The sequence below is a fragment of the Engystomops pustulosus genome, chromosome 6, assembly GCF_040894005.1.
Source record: "Engystomops pustulosus chromosome 6, aEngPut4.maternal, whole genome shotgun sequence".
NCBI classification, from domain to species: Eukaryota; Metazoa; Chordata; class Amphibia; order Anura; family Leptodactylidae; genus Engystomops; species Engystomops pustulosus.
The window spans coordinates 38,316,103-38,342,649 of NC_092416.1; the positions used below are offsets into that span (position 1 = coordinate 38,316,103).

The 26,547-nt window shown below is 45.9% G+C and overlaps 1 long non-coding RNA gene across 1 annotated transcript in view; it reads right to left on the reverse strand.

The window, feature by feature from the left end:
- LOC140065649 (uncharacterized) overlaps window positions 1-26,547 on the reverse strand; it is a 73,904-nt gene that overhangs the window by 16,563 nt on the left and 30,794 nt on the right. Inside the window, exon 2 of the long non-coding RNA XR_011848000.1 lies at window positions 8,153-8,250. This is a non-coding gene — a long non-coding RNA (uncharacterized lncRNA). The remainder of the gene's footprint in view (window positions 1-8,152; window positions 8,251-26,547) is intronic.

Genomic DNA, 26,547 nt, shown 5'->3' on the forward strand with positions numbered 1-26,547 from the left:
AAAGTCTGTACCAGGCCCCCGACTATAATGTATGGTTCATAGTAATAGTCTTCTCATATGGGAAAGTGACACCTTATGGGTCCCCAAAGCCTCTTGGTCCCGGGTGCAACTGCACCCTCTGCACCCCCTCAAATTACGCCCCTGATTCAGCACCTGGTGATAAGTATACAGCCCATTTGCTCAGTGTCGAGAAGAAGCAGCGATGGAGCTGGTACAGCCAGGAGTCTTCTTGGAAATGATGCAACAAGTTTCTCACACCTGGATTTGGGGATTCTCTGCCTCTTCCTTGCAAATCCTCTCCAGGTCCCTCAGGTTGGATGGTGAACATTGGTGGAAGCTGATCGCCACTCCCCCGTGACGTCATCAGAGAGCGGTGATCGTTTGCCATGGCAGCCTACAGTCTCAATGAGACTTGTAGGCTTACCATGTGTTATGATCTATAATAGCCAGCAGATGGCAGGCTATTAGAGATCACCAGTAGAGATGAGCGAGCACTAAAATGCTCGGGTACTCGTTATTCGAGACGAACTTTTCCCGATGCTCGAGTGCTCGTCTCGAATAACGAGCCCCATTGAAGTCAATGGGAGACTCGAGCATTTTTCAAGGGGACCAAGGCTCTGCACAGGGAAGCTTGGCCAAACACCTGGGAACCTCAGAAAAGGATGAAAACACCACGGAAATGGACAGGAAACAGCAGGGGCAGCATGCATGGATGCCTCTGAGGCTGCTTAATCGCACCATTATGCCAAAACTATGGGCAACAGCATGGCCATGACAGAGTGACAGAATGAAGCTAGATAGCATGTAAAACATCCAATAATTGACCCTGACACTATAGGGGACGGCATGCAGAGGCAGCGGCAGCAGCGGCAGGCTAGAGAGTGGCATGGCGACATACTCTAAATGGACTCAGGCTTCAAACCAATGGGTGGCAGAGAGGAACCAAAGGAGGTGAGCAAGTAGCGCTCAAATAATCTCGGTACATGATAAAAGTTTGCCAGTATATTTTGTGGATTACACAGCAGGGTGGCGACAAAGTTAACATGGAAGCCATGAAAACAACCCAAAATTCTGCCTGACACAGCTCGTTTGATAAGGGGACCATGTATGGAGGCAGTGAACTAGTAGTAGATTAAAGGTGCTGCAGTTAAAACTATGTTAGTTGGATCTTGGCATGGAGCTGGCGCTCCGCTGCCAGGCGAGCTTTCGCCAATCCAAGCCCCTGTCTCTAGGCTACTCCCCAAACAGCACTTCTAAGAACCTTTTGTATAAGATCAAGTGTAGTAGCGTTCTTATAAGTTTGGGATATGGCGGGTGAGGGGAATGTAAACAGATGCGCAAGAAGCGCATGATGCGCATGGAGCTGGCGCTCCGCTGCCAGGCGAGCTTTCGCCAATCCAAGCCCCTGTCTCTAGGCTACTCCTCAAACAGCACTTCTAAGAACCTTTTGTATAAGATCAAGTGTAGTAGCGTTCTTATAAGTTTGGGATATGGCGGGTGAGGGGAATGTAAACAGATGCGCAAGAAGCGCATGATGCGCATGGAGCTGGCGCTCCGCTGCCAGGCGAGCTTTCGCCAATCCAAGCCCCTGTCTCTAGGCTACTCCCCAAACAGCACTTCTAAGAACCTTTTGTATAAGATCAAGTGTAGTAGCGTTCTTATAAGTTTAGGATATGGCGGGTGAGGGGAATGTAAACAGATGCGCAAGAAGCGCTGAAATAATATTGGTAAATGATAAAAGTTTGCCAGTATATTTTGTGGATAACACAGCAGGGTGGCGACAAAGTTAACAAGTTTGATGTGGAACCCATGAAAACAACCCAAATTTCTGCCTGACACACCTCGTTTGATAAGGGGACGATGTATGGAGGCAGCTATATGGACGACTTTTGGAGGTAGCAATGGAGACAACGTGTGGAGGCTGCTATGGAGACAATTTAATTTGGATAGTGCCTGTATGTGGCAGTCCAAAAAAGTTTTCAAACCAGAGGAGCAGGTAGGTGGCCCTCCAGAAAAATGAAATAGATTGAGTGCCTGTATGTGGCAGTCCAAAAAAGTTTTCAAACCAGAGGAGCGGGTAGGTGGCCCTCCAGTAAAATGGAATAGATTGAGTGCCTGTATGTGGCAGTCCAAAAAAGTTTTCAAACCAGAGGAGCAGGTAGGTGGCCCTCCAGTAAAATGGAATAGATTGAGTGCCTGTATGTGGCAGTCCAAAAAAGTTTTCAAACCAGAGGAGCGGGTAGGTGGCCCTCCAGAAAAATGGAATAGATTGAGTGCCTGTATGTGGCAGTCCAAAAAAGTTTTCAAACCAGAGGAGCAGGTAGGTGGCCCTCCAGTAAAATGGAATAGATTGAGTGCCTGTATGTGGCAGTCCAAAAAAGTTTTCAAACCAGAGGAGCGGGTAGGTGGCCCTCCAGAAAAATTGAATAGATTGAGTGCCTGTATGTGGCAGTCCAAAAAAGTTTTCAAACCAGAGGAGCGGGTAGGTGGCCCTCCAGAAAAATGGAATAGATTGAGTGCCTGTATGTGGCAGTCCAAAAAACTTTTCAAACCAGAGGAGCAGGTAGGTGGCCCTCCAGTAAAATGGAATAGATTGAGTGCCTGTATGTGGCAGTCCAAAAAAGTTTTCAAACCAGAGGAGCAGGTAGGTGGCCCTCCAGTAAAATGAAATAGATTGAGTGCCTGTATGTGGCAGTCCAAAAAAGTTTTCAAACCAGAGGAGCGGGTAGGTGGCCCTCCAGAAAAATGGAATAGATTGAGTGCCTGTATGTGGCAGTCCAAAAAACTTTTCAAACCAGAGGAGCAGGTAGGTGGCCCTCCAGTAAAATGGAATAGATTGAGTGCCTGTATGTGGCAGTCCAAAAAAGTTTTCAAACCAGAGGAGCAGGTAGGTGGCCCTCCAGTAAAATGGAATAGATTGAGTGCCTGTATGTGGCAGTCCAAAAAAGTTTTCAAACCAGAGGAGCGGGTAGGTGGCCCTCCAGAAAAATTGAATAGATTGAGTGCCTGTATGTGGCACTCCCAAAAATTGTTTAAAACAGAGGAGCGGGTAGGTGGCCCTCCAGAAAAATTAAATAGATTGAATGCCTGTATGTGGCACTCCCAAAAATTTTTTAAAACAGAGGACCGGGTAGGTGGCCCTCCAGAAAAATTAAATGCATAAAGTACTATAGCTAGAGCCAGTGGGCCCTGTCAAAAAATAGCCAGTTCCTCTGCTTTACTGTACAAAGAGGAGGAGAAGGAGGAAAATGAGGAGGAGGAGGAGTGGATAAATTATTCAGGTTGAGCTTCCTTCACCTGGTGGAGATTGGAAATTATGAGAAATCCATGCTTTATTCATCTTAATAAGCGTCAGCCTGTCAGCGCTGTCAGTCGACAGGCGTGTACGCTTATCGGTGATGATGCCACCAGCTGCACTGAAAACCCGCTCGGACAAGACGCTAGCGGCAGGGCAGGCAAGAACCTCCAAGGCGTACAGCGCCAGTTCGTGCCACATGTCCAGCTTTGAAACCCAGTAGTTGTAGGGAGCTGTGTGATCATTTAGGACGATGGTATGGTCAGCTACGTACTCCCTCACCATCTTTCTGTAAAGATCAGCCCTACTCTGCCGAGACTGGGGACAGGTGACAGTGTCTTGCTGGGGTGACATAAAGCTGGCAAAAGCCTTGTAAAGCGTACCCTTGCCAGTGCTGGACAAGCTGCCTGCTCGCCTACTCTCCCTCGCTACTTGTCCCGCAGAACTACGCACTCTGCCGCTAGCGCTGTCAGAAGGGAAATACTGTTTCAGCTTGTGAACCAGGGCCTGCTGGTATTCATGCATTCTCACACTCCTTTCCTCTCCAGGGATGAGAGTGGAAAGATTTTGCTTGTACCGTGGGTCCAGGAGAGTGAACACCCAGTAATCGGTGCTGGAATAAATTCTTTGAACGCAAGGGTCACGGGATAGGCAGCCTAGCATGAAATCTGCCATATGCGCCAGAGTACCAACGCGTAAGAATTCACTCCCCTCACTGGCCTGACTGTCCATTTCCTCCTCCTCCAACTCCTCCAACTCCTCTTCTTCTGCCCATACACGCTGAACAGTGAAGGACTCAACAATGGTCCCCTCTTGTGTCTCGCCAACATTCTCCTCCTTTTCCTCCTCATCCTCCTCCACCTCCTCCGATATGCGCTGAGAAACAGACCTAAGGGTGCTTTGGCTATCAACAAGGGAATCTTCTTCCCCCGTCTCTTGTGACGAGCGCAAAGCTTCCGACTTCATGCTGATCAGAGAGTTTTTCAACAGGCCAAGCAGCGGGATGGTGAGGCTGATGATGGCGGCATCGCCACTGACCATCTGTGTTGACTCCTCAAAGTTACTCAGCACCTGACAGATATCAGACATCCACGTCCACTCCTCATTGTAGACTTGAGGAAGCTGACTGACCTGACTACCAGTTCTGGTGGAAGTTGACATCTGGCAGTCTACAATGGCTCGGCGCTGCTGGTAAACTCTGGATAACATGGTCAGAGTTGAATTCCACCTCGTGGGCACGTCGCACAACAGTCGGTGAGCGGGCAGTTGGAGGCGGCGCTGCGCTGCCCTGAGAGTGGCAGCATCTGTGCTGGACTTCCTGAAATGCGCACAGATGCGGCGCACCTTCGTGAGCAAATCAGACAGATTGGGGTATGTCTTGAGGAAACGCTGAACTATCAGATTTAACACATGGGCCAGGCATGGCACATGTGTCAGTCTGCCGAGTTGCAGAGCCGCCACCAGGTTACGGCCGTTGTCACACACAACCATGCCTGGCTTCAGGTTCAGCGGTGCCAGCCACAGATCAGTCTGCGCCGTGATGCCCTGTAATAGCTCTAGGGCGGTGTGCCTTTTATCGCCTAGGCTCAGCAGTTTGAGCACCGCCTGCTGTCGCTTAGCGACGGCACTGCTGCTGTGCCTAGAGCTACCGACTGATGGCGCCATGCCCACGGATGGTAATTCGGAGGAGGAGGAGGTGGAGGAGGGGTGGGAGGAGGAGGAGGCATAGTATGCCTGAAACACCTGGACCGAGGTAGGCCCCGCAATCCTCGGCGTCGGCAGTATATGACCAGCCGCAGGGTCAGACTCGGTCCCAGCCTCCACCAAGTTAACCCAATGTGCCGTCAGCGATATATAGTGGCCCTGCCCGGCAGCACTCGTCCACGTGTCCGTGGTCAGGTGGACCTTGTCAGAAACGGCGTTGGTCAGGGCACGGATGATGTTGTCTGACACGTGCTGGTGCAGGGCTGGGACGGCACATCGGGAAAAGTAGTGGCGGCTGGGGACCGAATACCGAGGGGCGGCCGCCGCCATGAGGTTGCGAAAGGCCTCGGTCTCTACTAGCCTATAGGGCAGCATCTCCAGGCTAAGCAATCTGGAGATGTGGACATTAAGGGCTTGGGCGTGCGGGTGGGTTGCACTATATTTGCGTTTCCGCTCCAGCGTCTGGGGTATGGAGAGCTGAACGCTGGTGGATGCTGTGGAGGATCGTGGAGGCGACGATGGGGTTTTTGTGGCAGGGTCCTGGGCAGGGGGCTGACTATCAGCTGACACAGGGGAAGGAGCAGTGGTGTGCACGGCCGGAGGTGAACGGGCTTGTTGCCACTGAGTGGGGTGTTTAGCATTCATATGCCTGCGCATACTGGTGGTAGTTAAGCTAGTAGTGGTGGAACCCCTGCTGAGCCTGGTTTGGCAAATGTTGCACACCACAGTCCGTCGGTCATCCGGTGTTTCCTTAAAGAACCTCCAGACTTCTGAAAATCTAGCCCTCGCCGCAAGAGCCCTCGCCACGGGAGCTTCACTAGTTGACACATTTGGCGCTGATGCACCAGCTCTGGCCCTGCCTCTCCGTCTGGCCCCACCACTGCCTCTTGCAACCTGTTCTGGTCGAGGACTCTCCTCTGTCTCAGAAGCACTGTGTTCACCCGGCCTATCAACCCAGCTTGGGTCTGTCACCTCATCATCCTCCGATCCCTCAGTCTGCTCCCCCCTCGGACTTCCTGCCCTGACAACAACTTCCCCACTGTCTGACAACCGTGTCTCCTCATCGTCGGACACCTCTTTAGACACTTCTTCCACTACGTCAAGAATGTCATCATCACCCACAGACTGCGACTGGTGGAAAACCTGGGCATCGGAAAATTGCTCAGCAGCAACCGGACAAGTGGTTTGTGAGTGTGGGAAGGGTCCAGAAAACAGTTCCTCAGAGTATGCCGGTTCAAATGCCAAATTTTCCTGGGAGGGGGCAGACTGGGGGGGAGGAGGCTGAGGTGCAGGAGCTGGAGGAGTGCCGATTTCGGTGACATGGGTGGACTGCGTGGAAGACTGACTGGTGGACAAATTGCTCGAAGCATTGTCGGCAATCCACGACATCACCTGCTCGCACTGTTCTGGCCTCAACAGTGCTCTACCACGAGTCCCAGTAACTTCAGACATGAACCTAGGGAGTGTAGCTCTGCAGCGTTCCCCTGCTCCCTCATAAGCAGGTGGTGTCTCACCCCGCCCAGGACCACGGCCTCTGACCCCTGCAGTAGTTGGACGCCCACGTCCCCGCCCTCGTCCTCTACCCCTAGCCCTCGGGTTAAACATTTTAAAAATGAGAGTTATAACTTTAATTTTTTTTAAACTTTTTTTTGTGTTTTTTTTTTTTTTTTTGTGTTTTTTAGTTTTTAAAACCAAACGATGCTATCCTATTGCTTTGGCTATTTTCTAGCCAAGTATGAAAGCACACTACTATGCCAGATGAGATGACGCTGAGTTATTAAACAAAATAAACGTAAAATAAAAAAGGAAATGGCAGACTGTGCCTAATTGAAATCCAACCCCTAATAAATTTTCCCACTTCGGTCTTTGCAATGGATATGTGCGTCACTAAGCGCAAAACACAGCGGTCGCAAGTCTCACTATAAATTGCTCACAATTTGCTAGTAGATGCACTGCAGCAAGTACAGCCACCAGCAGATCAACCAGAAATCAAATATATATAACGCTACTGTAGGCGTAAGTAAGCCGTTTGGATTCTCCTATGGCTATTTTCTAGCCAAGTATGAAAGCACACTACTATGCCAGATGAGATGACGCTGAGTTATTAAACAAAATAAACGTAAAATAAAAAAGGAAATGGCAGACTGTGCCTAATTGAAATCCAACCCCTAATAAATTTTCCCACTTCGGTCTTTGCAATGGATATGTGAGTCACTAAGCGCAAAACACAGCGGTCGCAAGTCTCACTACAAATTGCTCACAATTGGCTAGTAGATGCACTGCAGCAAGTACAGCCACCAGCAGATCAACCAGAAATCAAATATATATAACGCTACTGTAGGCGTAAGTAAGCCGTTTGGATTCTCCTATGGCTATTTTCTAGCCAAGTATGAAAGCACACTACTATGCAAGATGAGATGACACTGAGTTATTAAAAAAATAAACGTAAAATAAAAAGTAAATGGCAGACTGTGCCTAATTGAAATCAAACCCCTAATAAATTTTCCCACTTTGGTGTTTGAGGTGGATATGTGTGTCACTAAGAGCTAAACACAACGGTAGCAAGTCCCCCTGCAAATTCCTCACAATATTGTACTAGCTGCAAATAAAAAAAAAAAAGTATAACGTTATTGTAGCCCTAAGAAGGGCTGTTGGGTTATTGGAGAATCACTCCTGCCTAACAGTAAGCTAATAAAACACCCTAACGCTTTCCCTGACCAGCAGCAGCTCTCTCCCTAGCGGCATCCAGACACAGAATGATCCGAGCAGCGCGGGCAGCGGCTAGTCTATCCCAGGGTCACCTGATCTTGCCAGCCAACCACTGCTATCGACGTGTAAGGGTACCACTTCATGCTGGGTGGAGTGCAGAGTCTCCTGGCTTGTGATTGGCTCTGTTTCTGGCCGCCAAAAAGCAAAACGGCGTTAGCTGCCATTTTCTCGAGCGGGCGAAGTATTCGTCCGAGCAACGAGCAGTTTCGAGTACCCTAATGCTCGACCGAGCATCAAGCTCGGACGAGCATGTTCGCTCATCTCTAATCACCAGTAATATTTCTATACAGTATACAGTATATTGCTGTATACTGCAATACAGTAGTATATATAAATGTAAAGAGAAATATAGATGTAGAACGTAGATAGAAGCTTTCAGCTCACCTTGTCAGCCGGTATTCGATACGTAGCAGTCATATGTTCGGCATCCACAGATCAGTGTGAACGGTGCCCGGGTCTAAGTAGCCGCTCCAGGTGTGAGACTTGAAAGAAAAATTCAGTAGGTCCAGCACTCATAACAGGTAAGTTAAAATTCCATATTCTTTATTTGATTCCAAAAAAGTAGTAAAAATACAAAGAAAAACATGGAGTACACCGTATGTGATAGATGGTCATAGTGCTCTATGTTAAAAAGTACATAATAACGGACCTACGCGTTTCGAGCATAACCTTGCATGTTGCCCTTATTCATGGTCCATGGTTCATGGTAATGTTATATTTTCTATCCATCGTCTCCTTTCTTCTAAAATTAATTTTAAAATTATGCTAATGAGTCTGAAGCACTCCTGAGGGTTTTGCCACGGCCCATCTGTGCTATAGTTTCACAGGCCATTCTGTCACAGTGCCTGGATCTATGAGTAAGTGCCCCTTGCTATCATGATGGATATTGATGGTAGATTTCCTTTAGTATGCACCAATATTTCAGCACTTTCAAAACAATCTACAGCCGGTCCCCTACTTAAGAACACCCGACTTACAGACGACCCCTAGTTATAAACGGACCTCTGGATACTGGTAATTTACTATACTTTAGGGGCCCTAGGTGTCTGTAATGAAGCTTTATTGGTAATCCTGATTCTTATGACAATCCAACATATTTAAAATCCAATTGTCACAGAGAACAAAAACATTTTGTCTGGGGCTACAATTATAAAGTATACAGTTCCGACTTACATACAAATTCAACTTAAGAACAAACCTTAAGAACCTATTTTGTACTTAACTCGGGGACTGCCTGTATTCACCTGCTACAGGACCGCCTTACAATTGAGCACTAAAGGATTCTTTGATCATGTGACACCGGCCTCAGGATGTATATGCAATTGAATGATACATCACTACTGAGGCCAATGATTTGTGGTCACATGAACAATGGACGTATCATCATCAACGAGTACTAGACTCTGCCGAGCTGAATGAATTTCCAATAATTTTTCCCCATAATATTTTACACACTAACGTTGTATTTCTTGTACTGTGTTACTATCTCATTACACATCACACTGTTATTTTATGACTTCCAATCAGAAATTATGCAAATTGCCAACCAAATATTAAACTATTTTACAAACAAATGCAAAGAGGTTATGGGTTACAGTAATATAGTATGACAATTATTTTGCAGAGCTTTACGACTTTGGAAAGTTATCGAAAAAAAAGTCGGAACTGAAAACTTTTTGAGATCATGAGAGATAAATAAATGTCTACATTATGTGCTTTATGTGATGTGCAATCTTCATTATCCAGGACATCTCATCTCTGTATCTGCTAGTTTTCTCTCCTTTCATAGCTGATGGGGGTAGACAGGGATGTAACTACAATGGTAGCAGTCATAACAGCTGCTATGAGGCCCATAGTGTCAGGGGGCCCAAGCTTCTGACCTGAAACACTAAAGAATAGAGGATGTGTACCATTATATATGCAACATCCCCCACGGGGCCTAGCCTTTTCTTGGGGCCTGGAGACAGCCTGGGCCCGCAGTACCTGAGTGGCTGGCGGTCGCGGCCTAAGCACGCTTGTGTCACGGTGCTTGGTATGGGGGAACCGGAGGGCTGTCCTACAGCCTGGCAGGTCTCCAGCAGGGTGGTGTTGGCAAGAAATGATGAGGGAGAGGCTGCTATAGCGGATCTCCCTGGGGCAACCCTTTGGTGTCTAGAGTATGAGTCTCTGTGTGGTGGACAGGGTGCCCGTGATGGTGACAGCCGGAGTAGCAGGGACCAGACGGAGGCAGAGGTTGAACAGAAACACTTACAGTTCTTTATTGGAACTGACAGGAACATCAGCAACGTGCCTTTAACAAGATGGTGGAGTGCTGGAGAGGTATTTGGAGGGAGCCACAGGATGTAGATCGCCAGCCTGGATGCAATGGCAGGCTGGGAGGTAGCTCTGTCCTAATAGGAAGCTTCAGCTTGATCCTGGATATCTTCAGGTATCACCCTTGAAGGTAGGATGATACCCCTTTCCTCACTACCTAGCTATTAGCTCCACTTCAGGCAGGGGCTAGGCTCTTCCTGCTCTGGTCTGGTGTGCTAGCTGTACAGACTCCGAAGAGTCTGTACTGGAGAGACTCCAGTCTGCTTCTGAGCTACTGCTCAGCTAACTGCTCTCTAGAATATTCTTGGCCAGGGGTTTTATTATCTCCCCTTGGTCAGGTGGTGGCTGCTCCTCCAATTACCTCTCAGCTCACAGTGACAGGATGTAACACAGATCATTGGATACTAGACTTTTACATCATACACAGATTAACTTCTGCCTTGCCAGGCAGGATTACCCACTGCAATGTCCCCTGTGTGATGTGGTGACATGCTATGGGGCTTATTCGCAAGCACTCCTTCGCCATTGCATCGGCGAGGGTGTTGCATACCCCCGGGGCAATTGAAAGAGCCGCCCTCGGCTCGACTACAGATGGCTTGGGGCGCAGAGGTGGATACGGGCACTTCGGGGAAGTGCAGGCTGTGTGAGGTGTAGGGACAAACCGCCCATGGTCCTGGAGACAGGCACCTGGGTTGGTGTCGGACTAAGACAAAAACATGTTAGTGCTTGACAGTTGGTCGCTGACGCCATTAAACCAAACTGTACAGTAGGAAAGGTGTGGTGTCATGTACTGTAATCCACTCCTTACACCAAGGCCTGTATATTTGTTATATCAACACTTCTTCCCTGGCGGCAATTATATAGTGTGTATATCTGCATTGCGTTAGCATATGCGACACGAGTACCTCCTGACTGACATCCTTACCCATAGTATGAGTGGCATCCAGGTGCTAACTCTGTAACACCCCCGGTCCCCGAAGGACCTGCAGTTTACGGACTACCCCCATGTGCAAACCTCGGTTTGGGGATTAAGGTAGCGGTCAGTGTTTCACAGAAAGACGGTCCGACACAGACACACTACAACCTGTAAAGCCTATGAAAGGGTTAATGCAGACTACTGGCATATACTTTGACAGTGTGCAAACAGGTTAACTCACATTGGCTTAGAAGCTCAATGGGTACACATCTTGAACGTTACAAACGTTACATAGGTAGTTAGGCTTCTCAGGGTAGCAGGATAAAATGTCTCTTTACCTGAAAAGGAAAAGGCATAAAAGTGCAAGCAGAATGTCCATACCTAAAAGGAAGGCATTAAGTGCAATATAAAAATAAGTCAATAAATTAGCAACTTTTCCCTGGAGTTGGCAAAAGTCTCACAGAAGGTCTTTAATGGCAAAGTCCATCTTCTGGGCACAGCCCTTGATGTGGGGAAAAGTGCAATAAAGATGCAAAGGGTCTCCTCTATGTGTAGAGGGACAGAGTCCTTTGGTAGGAATCTCTGCTGTGGCAGAGGAAGGGGTGCTATCATAGCACATTACAGTAGAAAATCTCTTGACTGAGATAAATAAGGGTAAGAGTCTCAGGACAGTTTCTGGCTCTTTAGGGGAAAGAGGAATAGATACACATATATACACATTGTACAGTACCTGAAGTGGGCTACAGCCCTTCAGGGGTTAGTCAGATGCATCGCTGGGTTTAGCAGGGACAGGATCCAGCTCCAGCAGGGAATCCTGTGTATCCTCAGCGGTGGAAGGTTCCGGCTGGGGACACCCGGTGGCAGTAGCGGGTACTGCAGGTGCAGCAACATCCTCCTGACCTTCAGGGGGAGGAGGGCTGTCGCTCGGGATGTCGGCTGTTCCAGCCGGGGGCTCAACTGAGCCAGGGACCACAGAGGGGTCCAGCAGTAAATAAATAGGGGCCTGCGGCAGCGCCGTGGCTCCTTTTAGCTCCGGTTCTTCTGGGGCCGGGTCATCACCCCATTGGTAACCGGCAAGTGGAGAAGTAGGCCTCGTCGGAACCTCCGGACAAGGTTCACTAGCTGGGATGTCTTCTCCCACGGAAGAGCCGCGGGACCTGGCAATGCTCCCGGCAGTGAAGACAGTGGGGGTGGCGCCCTGGATCATGCCCGGCCCATGGATGGCAATGGGACCCGTACTCACGATTACCGTGGACGGAGCATTCACGTGGGTCACCGCCCGGGGACTCGCAGCCGAGGAAGAGGAAGTGTTCGGGGATTCCAGCCACTCGTCATCCTCATACAGCTCGTCATACGGTGGGTAGCGGTCCTCGTCGGAGTCGGGGATCCGGATCACACCAGCCGCCCATGGTCCTCGGGGGCCCTCCTGCAGGGAGAACTCGATACACTCTCCTGGCTTCAGGTTGTGCAGGCTCTCTGGCAAGTCAGGCCTCTTGACAGACCGGCGGGGAATAAATACCTCCCGTCCGGTGTAGTCTTGAGTGGCGAAGCCATAGCCACGTTGCTTGTCGAAGAACCGGACCATGCCCGTGGTGCGGTTCTTTTCCACCCAGGCTCCAGCTGCAGACCGGCCGGCCATGTAACGCTGGGCCTCCTTCTCGCGGCGTCGCTGTTCGGATACAGCGTCTCGGAGTCTCTGGCGGACGGCCTCACCTCGGCCTCGAGGCTTCGGAGGTGCCGGTGCTGGGGCTCGTGGCTCCGGTGCAGGCTCGGATCTCCGTGTTTGTCGGGCAGGTGCCGGAACAGGAGCAGGAACAGCCGGAGGATCGGGAACCGGCTCAGCAGGGCTAGCAGACCGAACAGCAGGGATGGTAGACCTCGTAGCAGGTGGCACAGCAGCAGTAGGCCCAGGCGCTGGCTCGACAGGAGTTGAGGCCTCCCCACGTGGCGCCTCCACGTGGGCCCGCGGTACCGGCATGGTAACCGGGAGAGGCACGAGGAACCGCCCGGGTGGTAATTGGTACTCCGTCACCGTCTGGACATACCTCCTGGTGACGCAGGCTCGGGTCAGTCCTCGATGCAGCCGGTGCCCAGCAAAGGGCCTCCGGACCGGCTGCGCAGAGACCACAACCATGGTCTCCAAGACTTCGAAAAACTCGGGACGCTCCACAGAAGGGAATGGCGGAGGACCCCACATGATGTTGACCTCACTGTCCAAGATCCGCACGAGTTCTGGCGTTTCGTTGAGGCGGGGCAGGAAGTCCGCTTCGTGCCAGAGGGAGGAGTCCAAGTCTTTCCCGCCAAGAGCTGTGGCGGGCTCTAATTTTTCTTGCGCCACAGGAGGCGGGGTTCGCGCCCTTCGCGCGTGGGTGGAGCTTGGTGTGTCGTCTGGGTTTCCCACCAGTGAAGATTTTGGCGGGCTGGAATTACTTGCTGCGCCACTGTTTCTGAGGTAAAATCTTTAGGCGCGGCAGCGCCGGATGTAGCATAGCTGGTACAGTTCTTGCAGGGATTAACCTCTTGAGTGCTGGAGCGGCGCTCGACAGCACGTGGCAGCATTAACACAGTTCAATCCAGAAACACACAATCACTTGGGCCTAAACCCGGATGGCAGCAGGGTTAGGCAGCACAGTCTTTTTCAATAAAGGATAGTCTTTAATGCCAGAATAAGGCACAGAAGTATATATCCTGTTCGTGACGCCACTTGCAACATCCCCCACCGGGGCCTAGCCTTTTCTTGGGGCCTGGAGACAGCCTGGACCCGCAGTACCTGAGTGGCTGGTGGTCGCGGCCTAAGCACGCTAGTGTCACGGTGCTTGGTATGGGGGAACCGGAGGGCTGTCCTACAGCCTGGCAGGTCTCCAGCAGGGTGGTGTTGGCAAGAAATGATGAGGGAGAGGCTGCTATAGCGGATCTCCCTGGGGCAACCCTTTGGTGTCTAGAGTATGAGTCTCTGTGTGGTGGACAGGGTGCCCGTGATGGTGACAGCCGGAGTAGCAGGGACCAGACGGAGGCAGAGGTTGAACAGAAACACTTACAGTTCTTTATTGGAACTGACAGGAACATCAGCAACGTGCCTTTAACAAGATGGTGGAGTGCTGGAGAGGTATTTGGAGGGAGCCACAGGATGTAGATCGCCAGCCTGGATGCAATGGCAGGCTGGGAGGTAGCTCTGTCCTAATAGGAAGCTTCAGCTTGATCCTGGATATCTTCAGGTATCACCCTTGAAGGTAGGATGATACCCCTTTCCTCACTACCTAGCTATTAGCTCCACTTCAGGCAGGGGCTAGGCTCTTCCTGCTCTGGTCTGGTGTGCTAGCTGTACAGACTCCGAAGAGTCTGTACTGGAGAGACTCCAGTCTGCTTCTGAGCTACTGCTCAGCTAACTGCTCTCTAGAATATTCTTGGCCAGGGGTTTTATTATCTCCCCTTGGTCAGGTGGTGGCTGCTCCTCCAATTACCTCTCAGCTCACAGTGACAGGATGTAACACAGATCATTGGATACTAGACTTTTACATCATACACAGATTAACTTCTGCCTTGCCAGGCAGGATTACCCACTGCAATGTCCCCTGTGTGATGTGGTTACATGCTATGGGGCTTATTCGCAAGCACTCCTTCGCCATTGCATCGGCGAGGGTGTTGCATATACATATTGGGGGTCATTTACTAAAGGCCCAATTCGCGTTTTGCCGACGTGTTACGCGAATATTTCCGATTTGCGCCGATTTTCCCTGAATTGCCCCGGGACTTTGGCGCACGCGATCGGATTGTGGCGCATCGGCGCCGGCATGCACGCGAAGGAAACCGGGGGACGTGGCCAAAAGAAAACCCGACGGATTCGGAAAAAACACTGCATTTAAAAAAAAAAGTGTCGAGGGACTCACGCTTACCTTCACCAAGTACAGGATCGTGAACTTCAGGGCATTCCGGCTGGCCTCGGGGAACTTCAGCGCAGCAGCGCCACCTGGTGGACATCGGAGGAACTACCTTAGTGAATCACCGGAAGACCCGAATCCACCGCAGATAACGCGCCGCTGGATCGCGAATGGGCCAGGTAAGTAAATTTGCCCCATTATGCTGCACATTGCATAACATTGTATATTGTATATAACAGTGCACATCTTCCGCAGTATACAGCTACTGTGTAGAAATGTATATATCAGTGCCTAAATGTGTGTATAAATGTGGGTCTTTAAATATGTATATTTTCTGAGGATGTAGGGGGGCCCCATTCAGAACTACAACCCAAAAGAGAGCCAAAAGAAACCAGGGCCCCATTCAGAAGTCTGCTATGGGGGCCTTGCCTCTTCTTGTTACGCCCCTGGGGGCTGATCAAGCTGTTGTGACTCATGCCTCCCTTTTCAAAGGGAAAACACAAAAATATATAAGGAAGGAGTATAAAAAGAGCTAAAAAAAGCTTTTTTCCACTGATTAGATTGTTTCTTATATTTCTAAATACTATTGATTTATGCAAATTTTGTAGACTATGGCAAAGTAGAAGGCAATGTCATATATAGAAATAAATCCATAAAAAGACATAAAACATAATCTAGAAAGTCTGATTGGAGTAGACATACCACATATGTTTCACTCTCTGCATCTATAAAGGGCCCCGAATACTGGGATGAGGACTATAGTAGCAATCACTGCGGAATGTAATATAATCATTACTACACATAATAACCTGTCCCAGCTTCTCCAGGTTGATTAAAAATTCATGAACGCCTCATATTTTTTTATAGTCAGTGGATAGTCTAAGGATGTGCGCAGTAGTTGGCAAATCTTACCTACATCCATGCGGTACTTTCCATGGATATGCTATGTGATGTAGGGAGGCTGACGGCCACTACAATCAGTAAAACACTAAACAAATAAATTAGTACAGTTTTGTGAAGAGGCCAACATTTCATATGTGAAATAAAGTTGGCCTCAATATGGACTGGCCAAATCAGTATCTACAAGCACCTTCACGGATGTTTCTCCTGCCAGATACTATGACAAATGGCTAAACCCTCACTTTCACCTTAAAGGGAACCTGTCATCAGACATTGACCTAATAAACCACTACCAGTATGTTGCTTCGCAGCTGAACTGATTTCAAATCATGTTTTTTTCATGGCCTAGTGTGATGGCATCAAAAGATCAAAATTGGATGTAAATTGGTTGTACAAGTCAAGGAGGTGGAGATTTTAACACTGAAGTCAAGCTCTCTCTTACTCAGAAAGTCCCCTTCACTGTAATTGGTCGTCTTGAATCAAGAGACATCGCTCTTGACAATTTCACAATTTCAACCTCAGAAGGGGAGGCATTTAGAGTTCTCCACTTTGACTTTAGTGTTAAACTTTCTCCGCCTCCTTGACTTTATACAACCAATTGACATCTCACTTTAAAATTGATTTTCTGGATGATGCCACCACACTGAGCCATGAAAGAAACAAAAACTTGAAGGTGTTACGCTGATGACAATATACTATTCGCTGTTTATAAGGCCAATTTCTGATGACAGGTTCCTTTTAAATCAATACCTAGGAAGACTGTGTACTCTCAAAATAATTGCAGAGTAAATTAGACAGTTCACCACCTCTGGGAACCTTTACGTAGTCCATAGTCTTGACTGTTCCTGACCAATACATGTTATTTATCTATACCAGTGATACAAGTTATAGAGCCTGAGTGCCCAAACTACAGCCAAAATCACACTTATTTATCAAAAATTGCCAACACAGCAATTTAATCAGCTTATTGTCATAGATATCAGTTGTCTTGACATCTTGGAATCAGCAATACCTTTGAAAGAAAAAGGTGATTCAGATTATCAATGTAGCCTCTCTCTAGGGTCCCATTCAACAGGAAGAATCACAGGGCAGTAGCTCCAATGATAATCCGGCCTTGTCCACACCTTTTTGTACCTCCTGCAACCGTAGGAAGTGTTGCATTAAAATAGTGCTGAAAGTAGCTGAAAGTAGCACATCCTCGGCTACCAGTTCTGCAGGGGGAGACCTTGAGTCACTCAACCTTTCTGGCAAATCTGGCAAACTATGTCCAGGGGTGATAGCCTGGGTGGCCACAGAGATGGCTCTGAGTGCCACCTCTAGCACCCATGCCATAGGTTTGCCACCACTGCTCTATACTGTCAGGTGGGTGGTCTCTGGAGAACACAGCCTAGAGGTCCCCATTTGACAGTGCAGAGCTTATGTATAGTATTAAATGCACCAAATTGATCAGAAATTGAGGGGGGTAATGTGATTGATTTAGTGGAATTAAACTTTTTGCAAGATGCAACAAGTTGGCCATGGTGGTGGTAAATGGCAAATTACCAACTGATCTGAATTATGCCCATAGAGATCTGGTAGAGAGGTACTGGAGAGAATTTTTGTTGATTTATCAAAGCTACATTTTATTTTGGACCATCAGGAGGAGCTGATTGAGTTATAATTGGTAGGGATAGGTTCAATTCAGGGCCAGCGCCAGCACTGGACATACCCGGGCAAGTGCCGGGGCCCTGAGCTGCTGTGGGGTGGGGGCTAATAAGGCTGCACATTAAGAAAGCCATGGGGGTAAAGGGCTGTATCTAATGAATCCATAGGGGTCCACTGGTGGCTGTGTGCAAAATAACCATGAGGGGGCTGTTTGGTATGATAAGCTAGTGAATATTTTATGGAACATGAGACTGTTTTAGTTTCTAAATTTTTAATGTCACCATGTGCGTTTACTGCAAATGGGCCTACTGATGGTCTGTCGCCCAGGGGCCTACTGAAACCTGGAGCCGTTTAATTAATGTATCAAATCTTTATTTACATTTCTGGACTTGAGAGTCCAGTGGGTGGTCCTGCAAAGTAACAGCCTTTCCTGTATGTCCACATACAGAGAGCTGCTAATCACTGATTAAAACTAGAGAGAACAGAATTTGACAAAGTGGAATTTGATCTGAATATCCCAAAGAGAAATCGATTCATCACACACCTGAATGTCCTGGTTAATTGTGGTAACAACAATACTGCCTATCTACAATGTGCTCAGCTCTTCCCGCTCTGTAACATTGTCCCAATTTCAAATATGAATGGTTATTCGAAGCATATTGTATTTACTGGTCGCTCCATTCAATATTCTACGACATGTACTGGAAAGCTGTGAAAAATTTCCACAGGCAGTGAAACAATGACACCATTTTTCTCACCAATTACAGGTGTTAGCGGCTGGTGTCTGCTGTATAATGCTCACCCATTATGGAGAGGGCTCAGCCCTTCATTAGGGCTTTTATGAGGTTCCTTGTTATTAAAGGGAACCTGTCAACAGGACCTCATTTTCACTATAGACAGGTTGCAGAAGCCCATTACAGCTGCATTGCACATATTCCTTTCAGCCTTATCTAGGAATTTGCTTTACAATATAATAGTGGTGTTTTAACTTACCCTAAGGTGTTAAACTGGTTGACCACTTTTTAATAAATCTCTTCCATTAGACAAGTCTCTGCATGTATATGTACCTGTGTCTTTGGCTCCTTTCCATTTTCTTATTATGCTACCCTATGCATATATACACAACTTCCTCTCCCTCACTGCTCTAGGCTATACATTTGGGGTCACCTTCGGTGTCTCTCTACTCACAGTCTGTCCACACTAAAAGAGACAGGAAGAGGGAGCAGGAGGGAGCAGAATGAGTTATAACTCCCCTGCTATAGCTCCTCCTATTCATCAGAGCTCAGAGATATAAAAACTAAACATGGAGGGTCTGCACAAAGTACAAAAGTAAGTAACAAGACAACTGAATCACTTGATGAGCATTCAGGGATTATCTGCAAGGTAAAAACGGCACATGGGTAATTTATATAAAAGAGTGGACAACCCTTTTAACTCTTATTACTTGTAGTCCAAGACTGTATTATGGTATAACTTAAGACAAAACCTCAGGCTCACTTACAGTGTATGTCTTTAACAGTATTTAAAGAACTTTGTGTCCCTAAGGTGCATTGATATTTGAGGTTATATAACATTAGATAACTAATCAATAAGTTGTAAGAGACCTGGTAGAACATCACTGTTCACACATCTCAGTCTGTTCACACAGTCTCAATAAAGTCTGGACTCAAGCTTGTAAATCCCATCCTTAAATCAATGTATTTTACTCCCAAAGTCAATTTATAGATCAATAAAATGGGATCTTTTATGTTTACAGTTCAAAAGAAAGTATTTACTCCAGGCACAACCCATGACATGGAGCCAATGAAATAGTCTGAGAAAGTATAAATAATATGATGAGTATTAAAAGGTTTTCTGTGGCTGAAAGGAATTTACCTGCAGGTATAAAACATGAAGTGGGGGGAGGGTTACATAGTTACATAGTTAATATGGTTTTAAAACAAATATGTTCTTCAAGTTCAAACAAGGAAAGGAAGGGATTGGTCATCAATCTCTTGAAATTATGTATTTGTCCTAAATAATTCAATGATATAATATACTGTGTTATGTCATGTGCCTTCAACATTGTCCCCAGGAACAGCATTCTTAGATGTCATCCTGAATGGGAGAAGTCATTAGGCTATGACCTTGTGCCCTGCACTGGCCTGAAGATGGGCAGTCCAGCTCTAGAAATGCTTCACCATGATGTCTAGACCATGTTACTTGGGCCCACCAAGGAGAATGATCCTGGGTACCCACCAACAACTCTTCCTTCCCTTGCAGAACTTCTTGGGATTCATTTTTGTATTAGATACTAGAGAATTCCCTGGTACTCTTATGGCTCGGAAAACTCCAGACTAAGGTCCTTCTATAAATCTATGTTGTTTGGCCACTCTGGTGTGGGCTCCATAAACAACAGTGCTGTTGGAATATATGGACAATCCCATCTGGGTAGCCACTGAAAGAGAGGAAGAGAAAGTCACTGAAGCACTAAAGATGGTGTAAGAGAGGGGGTTGTGTCAAATGGGTTTTGAAGGTCACTTGCCACAAATAGAGCTGAAGGTGCTGGTCAATCCCATAGACTGTTATAAAGAAGCGAGTGGATGTGTATTGCTCTCCAAGCATTGCTGAAAACCTCAAACAAGCCAAAGTCATCCTCAGTGGCCTCTAGGTCAAAAAGTTTAATGTTTATCCGTTTTGTATGCATAATGCTCCAAACCCCTTCCTGAATGACGCCTTCGGGGCCTCCCTCGGTTGTTGAAATTTAATGATCAGAGACTGTTTTACTTCTGTAGCCCATACATTGTTTTCTTCTTTCTTCTTTGGTCCTTGAGTTTATGTTTAGAGTGTTTTTCTGCTATGGTAATCCATTATGTGCATCCCCCCTTCCCCGATGTCACCTTAGGTGGCTCGCCACTCCATCTTCCTTACATCGAAGCCCTCTCTGACAACTACAGTTTTTTTATCCAATCCATGATGCCCTTACTACCTCTGTCTTACTCACTACATCTTTTCCTTACATGCCACTATCTTGTATGTTATGTAATGAAGCCAAAGTAGACTATCACATTATGTGTAAATTTACGACGGGTTATGAACTCTAGTATAAGATGTCCCCTTTCAGTTGTGTCGTTGTGCTATTTACATACGAGGATCAGCCATCTTCATCTCTCTGCATATAGGAGTGAGTAATCCATCAGCAGCACAATGTTGTCAGCTCCTTTTCCTTATATGTTTGTCCTTTCATTGATTCAGTCAATCCGAGCTCTGCAGCTCCTCTATTTCTGTCTCTGTCTCTCCCTACTGGAAGAGGAAAGCAGTTCTAGCTTCAACATCCAACCCATCCTTCTGTTCCCTTGTATCTGGCAATGTGTTGGGATTACATTATCAGGTTTCTTTTATCAGAAGCTTAGAAAAACTATTAAAAATCCTCTGACTGAAGACCCCGGTGGTACCATATGACCATGAAAGCAGAGGATCGGTGTCCTGATGACGTGATAGAAGAATGAAGGTCCCTGACGAGAACATTGAAATTCAGGGAATTGAGTTGTAATCCAAGGTTTGTCCACATAGTAGAACTCTGCGGATTTACGTGATACATCGAGACCTAATTACAAAATTACCTGATTATGAGGCTCTGCTAATAAAAGAAGCATTTTTAGCACAAACTCACTGCCCTCTATCTTTTTATAACTGAAAATCCAAGTAATTCAGCTCCTCTCTCCGCCTCCCCAAATTGGGCTGAATTCTCCCCTAGACAGGGTTTGTGGAGACTCGATGCATTTTGTGCTGACACTTCATTAGAAGGTAATTGTTTAATTAGTATGAAATCTGTCTTTCTGGGAAGTGGTGTTATCAGCAGCATATGGCAAACTATGCATTAATGAAGCAAGAATTTAGGACATCGCAGGTTCCCGCGTAGCCCCGTCACTCTGCGGACCTCTCTGACTATGCCCAATTGTGCACGCAGCTGGTGCAAAGGTATTTTTTTACATTCTAATAATCCACTAACTTTAGGTATTTTCATTGGGTAGCCTAAGTTGAAATCTGAATTCACAGCATGATTATAGTGGAACCTCACTCAGTTTTGCTTTTCCTACAATGTACAAGAATTATTATCCAGAGTTTAAATCTTTGAAGCATGTTTCTAATTCAAGAAATTAATAGAACATGTGATAAAAGTAAGCTTTTTAATATACTTCATTAGGTAAAACGGCTTCTGTGTAACTTTTTCTGCTCTTTCTCCTGTAGTGAGCAGTCTATCTAAAAGCCCTTGGAGGTCCATCCACTTCAGAGAGATAAGGAGGCCAATGATTAACTCTTCCATAAGTAGATTATATTTTCCTTAATGATTCAGTTCTACAAGGAGATAAGACTATCCAGGGACATTTTTTAAAAAAATTCAGTCATTAGATAATTTATCGGGTTCCTTTCTCTCTTTCTCTCAGGTTCCTTTTCTATCTCAATGTGTGCAGATAAATGCTCACAAACAACAGTTCTGTTGTTTGCGGCCCAACAGTCATCTGGTGTGAGCACCAAACTTGCACTGAGGACAATAATAAAAGACTAGGACAGGAATAGGACCTGCCCTCAGTTTTTTGGCAAAAGCGGTCGGTTCATACACAGGGATGTGGAAACAAAGGCTTTGTGCATGAGCCCATAGAAGAAACTTGTGACGTGTTTTAGCACCAGACACAATAGCTAGTACATGTCCAAAATAATGGAAGAAAGGCGGGGGATAAAGAAGGACAAAGAAACTGATTTTTATAATACAATACTATACTGTGGATAACAACCTGATTGGTGGGATTACGACTACTGGAATTGATCACCACAACGTTTTCAGTAAATGATGGAGCCGCAAGATTGAGCATGTGCCTACAGCTACATTTAGTAGATTAATAAATGAATACAGTCTTATGTAGATATGTTGGTCATACATTTTTCTAGTGACCTTTGGGGTAAACATTTGAAAAAAATAAAAATAAAAATATATATATATATATATATATATATATATATATATATATATACACACAATTATTTTATTGATTTTTTTATTCCTTATAAAGGACACACACATTGGGTTCCCTATTTTATGCCGATGGTTTTCAAAAAAACCATGTGTCTTGAGTAAACAAGGTAAACATATTAACTGTTGGTGTTTTTCATGGGTGGTGCTCAGAATTGGACATAGGCCCCTTGGGCCCACCAGAATTTATTTTTTTCTGGAGTTCACTCTTAATCAACCTATATGAGATAGACCTAAATAAATTGGGTTATCTAATGATGGACCTCTTCGTGTATAGTATTAGGCTAGAGCCTGGGCCCACTGAAGGATTCTCTTATACTCTGGTGGGCTAGCTCGACACTGCTGGTGCTTTTATTTATTTATTTTTTTATCTTTATTTGTATAAAAAAATTTTTAAATTAAATAATAACTTAAATAATACAATATACACTCACCCGCCACTTTATTAGGTACACCATGCTAGTAACGGGTTGGACCCCATTTTGCCTTCAGAACTGCCTCAATTCTTCGTGGCATAGATTCAACAAGGTGCTGGAAGCATTCCTCAGAGATTTTGGTCCATATTAACATGATGGCATCACACAGTTGCCGCAGATTTGTCGGCTGCACATCCATGATGCGAATCTCCCGTTCCACCACATCCCAAAGATGCTCTATTGGATTGAGACCTGGTGACTGTGGAGGCCATTTGAGTACAGTGAACTCATTGTCATGTTCAAGAAACCAGTCTGAGATGATTCCAGCTTTATGACATGGCGCATTATCCTGCTGAAAGTAGCCATCAGATGTTGGGTACATTGTGGTCATAAAGGGATGGACATGGTCAGCAACAATACTCAGGTAGGCTGTGGCGTTGAAACGATGCTCAATTGGTACCAAGGGGCCCAAAGAGTGCCAAGAAAATATTCCCCACACCATGACACCACCACCACCAGCCTGAACCGTTGATACAAGGCAGGATGGATCCATGCTTTCATGTTGTTGACGCCAAATTCTGACCCTACCATCCGAATGTCGCAGCAGAAATCGAGACTCATCAGACCAGGCAACGTTTTTCCAATCTTCTACTGTCCAATTTCGATGAGCTTGTGCAAATTGTAGCCTCAGTTTCCTGTTCTTAGCTGAAAGGAGTGGCACCCGGTGTGGTCTTCTGCTGCTGTAGCAGCATCCATGCCACGTTCAAAGGCACTCAAATCACCTTTCTTCCCCATACTGATGCTCGGTTTGAACTGCAGGAGATTGTCTTGACCATGTCTACATGCCTAAATGCACTGAGTTGCCGCCATGTGATTGGCTGATTAGAAATTAAGTGTTAACGAGCAGTTGGACAGGTGTACCTAATAATGTGGCCGGTGAATGTAATTCAATAATATAATTTTATTTTTAAAAAAAAAATCACATTTGTGTATGTTTTATAACAGTTTTTGTAAACTGTGAAGGGAGCCACAGCTGGCAGCACTGTGGGCAGGCGCCAGGACCTGTTAATATATATAGTCTGCATAGCCCAACTGCCAGATAAATAAAGAGGTCGGTGCATCTGGCGGCATAGGACGAGCCCCCATTTGACTTTATAATTGTAGTATATAGTTTAATCCAACTAGTTCTTAGCCCCTTCCCGCCGTGTGGCATACTATTACGTCACATCATCTGGTCAGGTGTATGGAGAGGAGTAAGATAAAATTAAAGAACTTAAAACTTCATCCCCCCGTTCCCTAGAAATGATATAAATATAAATGAACAATAAAAATCAAAACATTAGGTATCACCACATCCCAAAAGTCCCAATCTATCAATATGAAGGCATAAATCAATTTTTTCACCACATTTTTTTCCCGCTTCCCAGTACATGGAATGGAATATTAAATACCGTCACTAGATCATACTATTTGTTACACAAATTGAAAAGAAAACACTAAGATGTTAAGATGTTAAGATCCAGGGTGTATCAATCTCCATATATGAATCAAGTTGATGGCCCCTTTTCACAATGGATACATAGGGTGAGACTTATCATGCCAAGCGCTCCTGTGCCAACGTATGATAAAGGCCACGCCCCTTGTCCCGCTGGATATATCAAGAAGCTAAGGCCTCTCCATCTCCAGTGGGTGGCACAGCCACTGGGCAAAACTAAGCCTAGGCCGACCTGGCATAGTTTCCCGTAAAAACCTGAAAACCAAAGTTTTGTAAAATTATGCAGGCAAGGGACAGGCCGCCCGCCGCCCCCCTCCACGCCCACATTGCGTGGAGGTGGTGTTGTTGCTGTTAAAATCACGAATTCTTGTACTCTAAGCCAGAAAACTGGTGAAAACTGTCGATAAATTTCCCCCATATTGGTAATAAAAATTAGTATTAGGACCTTTCATTAATGCTTCTGCCAAGGACCCCCAGAAGAGAGGGGTGGCATGAACCTATGCCAAGACTGTGGGGCATCATGAAACATGGGGTTCCAATTTATCCTCAAGTCCTTCTGTCACAGCAATTTATTACATGGCCATGAATTTAAGAAAATATCCCATGAATGACGAAGCTGATATTTTTAACCCCACATCCAGAGTTTTCTAGTAATCATTACAGACTACAAAGAAGAAAACGAGGATATCAATACAATCTAGAGAACAATGCGGCGACTGATGTGCCGCAGAACATTTCCCAAGACCTACAGAACGGAGAGGTCCTCACTGATTTGCAGTAACGCATCATTCAATAGTCTTCATCGTGACTATTCAGCAATTCAGAATGTATTTGAAGACTGCTGTAAAGGTGCCAGTGCCCTCACAACCCCGGCACAGCGGGGGCCCAGTCGTTCCGGTTTATTTTAGAAACAATTTTCTCCGTCTGATTGTTAGGTACAATAATAACTTCAATAATTGAAATGTTCCTGTTTGCAAATTCTCGCAGAACTTTGTTGAGTTGGTTTCTACAATAAGGAGGAGTTGGAGGTCACGGCTGAAGTCTTTCCACTGACAATTTACTCTTTGTTGGAATCTTTCAATTCAGAAACTTTTTTTTTGCTTTTTTGTTGCGAAAAATTTACAACATATTTTTCGTCAACAGATTCACAAATTACTAATGTGTCTTAAAAGACTCTTAAAATGTTCTACAACGTTTCTCTTGACTACATCAGAGAAAGCTAAGTTGAAAAATTGATGTATCTTTTGGAACCCATTATAGATTATTTTTCTATTAAAAATGGGACCTTTCAAACTGAAAATCTGTATGCATCTGGTAATAGGGGAGGAGAAATAAATCAGATTATACAGTGTCCTGTCTGCAAGCAGCATGTTATAGAGCAGAAGGAGCTGTACAGATTGTACTCAGAGTCCTATCTGTAAGCAGTGTGTTATATAGCAGGAGGAGTTGAGCAGATTATACATAGTGTCCTGTCTGCAAGCAGCATGTTATAGAGCAGGAGGAGCTGTACATATTGTACTCAGAGTCCTATCTGCAGGCAGTGTGTTATATAGCAGGAGGAGCTGAGCAGATTATACATAGTGTCCTATCTGCAGGTAGCAGGTTATATGGCAGGAGGAGCTGAGCAGATTGTACATAGTGTCCTATCTGCAGGCAGCATGTTATAGAGCAGGGGGAGCTAAGAAAACTTATAAATAGCTTTAAGAGAAAATATTCTTTTTAAATTATTAATTTAGTCCTATTAAATCTTCCCTGACAAATCTCTATATAAATTTGCTCTGTACATTTTGTTAGAAAGCTTTGGAGTCTTCCGGTGGGTTTCCTTTGTGCTGTTCTGCCATATCTGATCAGCTAGTGATGCCTGGAACACATTTCACCTTTGACTGGTTTAGCTATTGATCCCCAATGTAATGAGAAACCAAGCGAGACATTAGATCTCCTCATTATGGTATTTTATTATATCGTATAAATAATCTTAATAGTTTATCGAGGTTTTATTAACTGAACCTCTTCCAGTTCCAGGAAAATGCCCTCTAGTTCAGACGACCGAATTTAGTGACTATAATTATGGTCGTACATGAAATTTCTTGGTGTGCAGCAGAATGTGCTCTAATATCAGCGAATGTTTCTCAAGCAGATGGGAAGTGGTTTATTTTATGTTCTACATGGCGGAGTGGGGGGAGGCAGTCAGGTGTGATGGGCAATT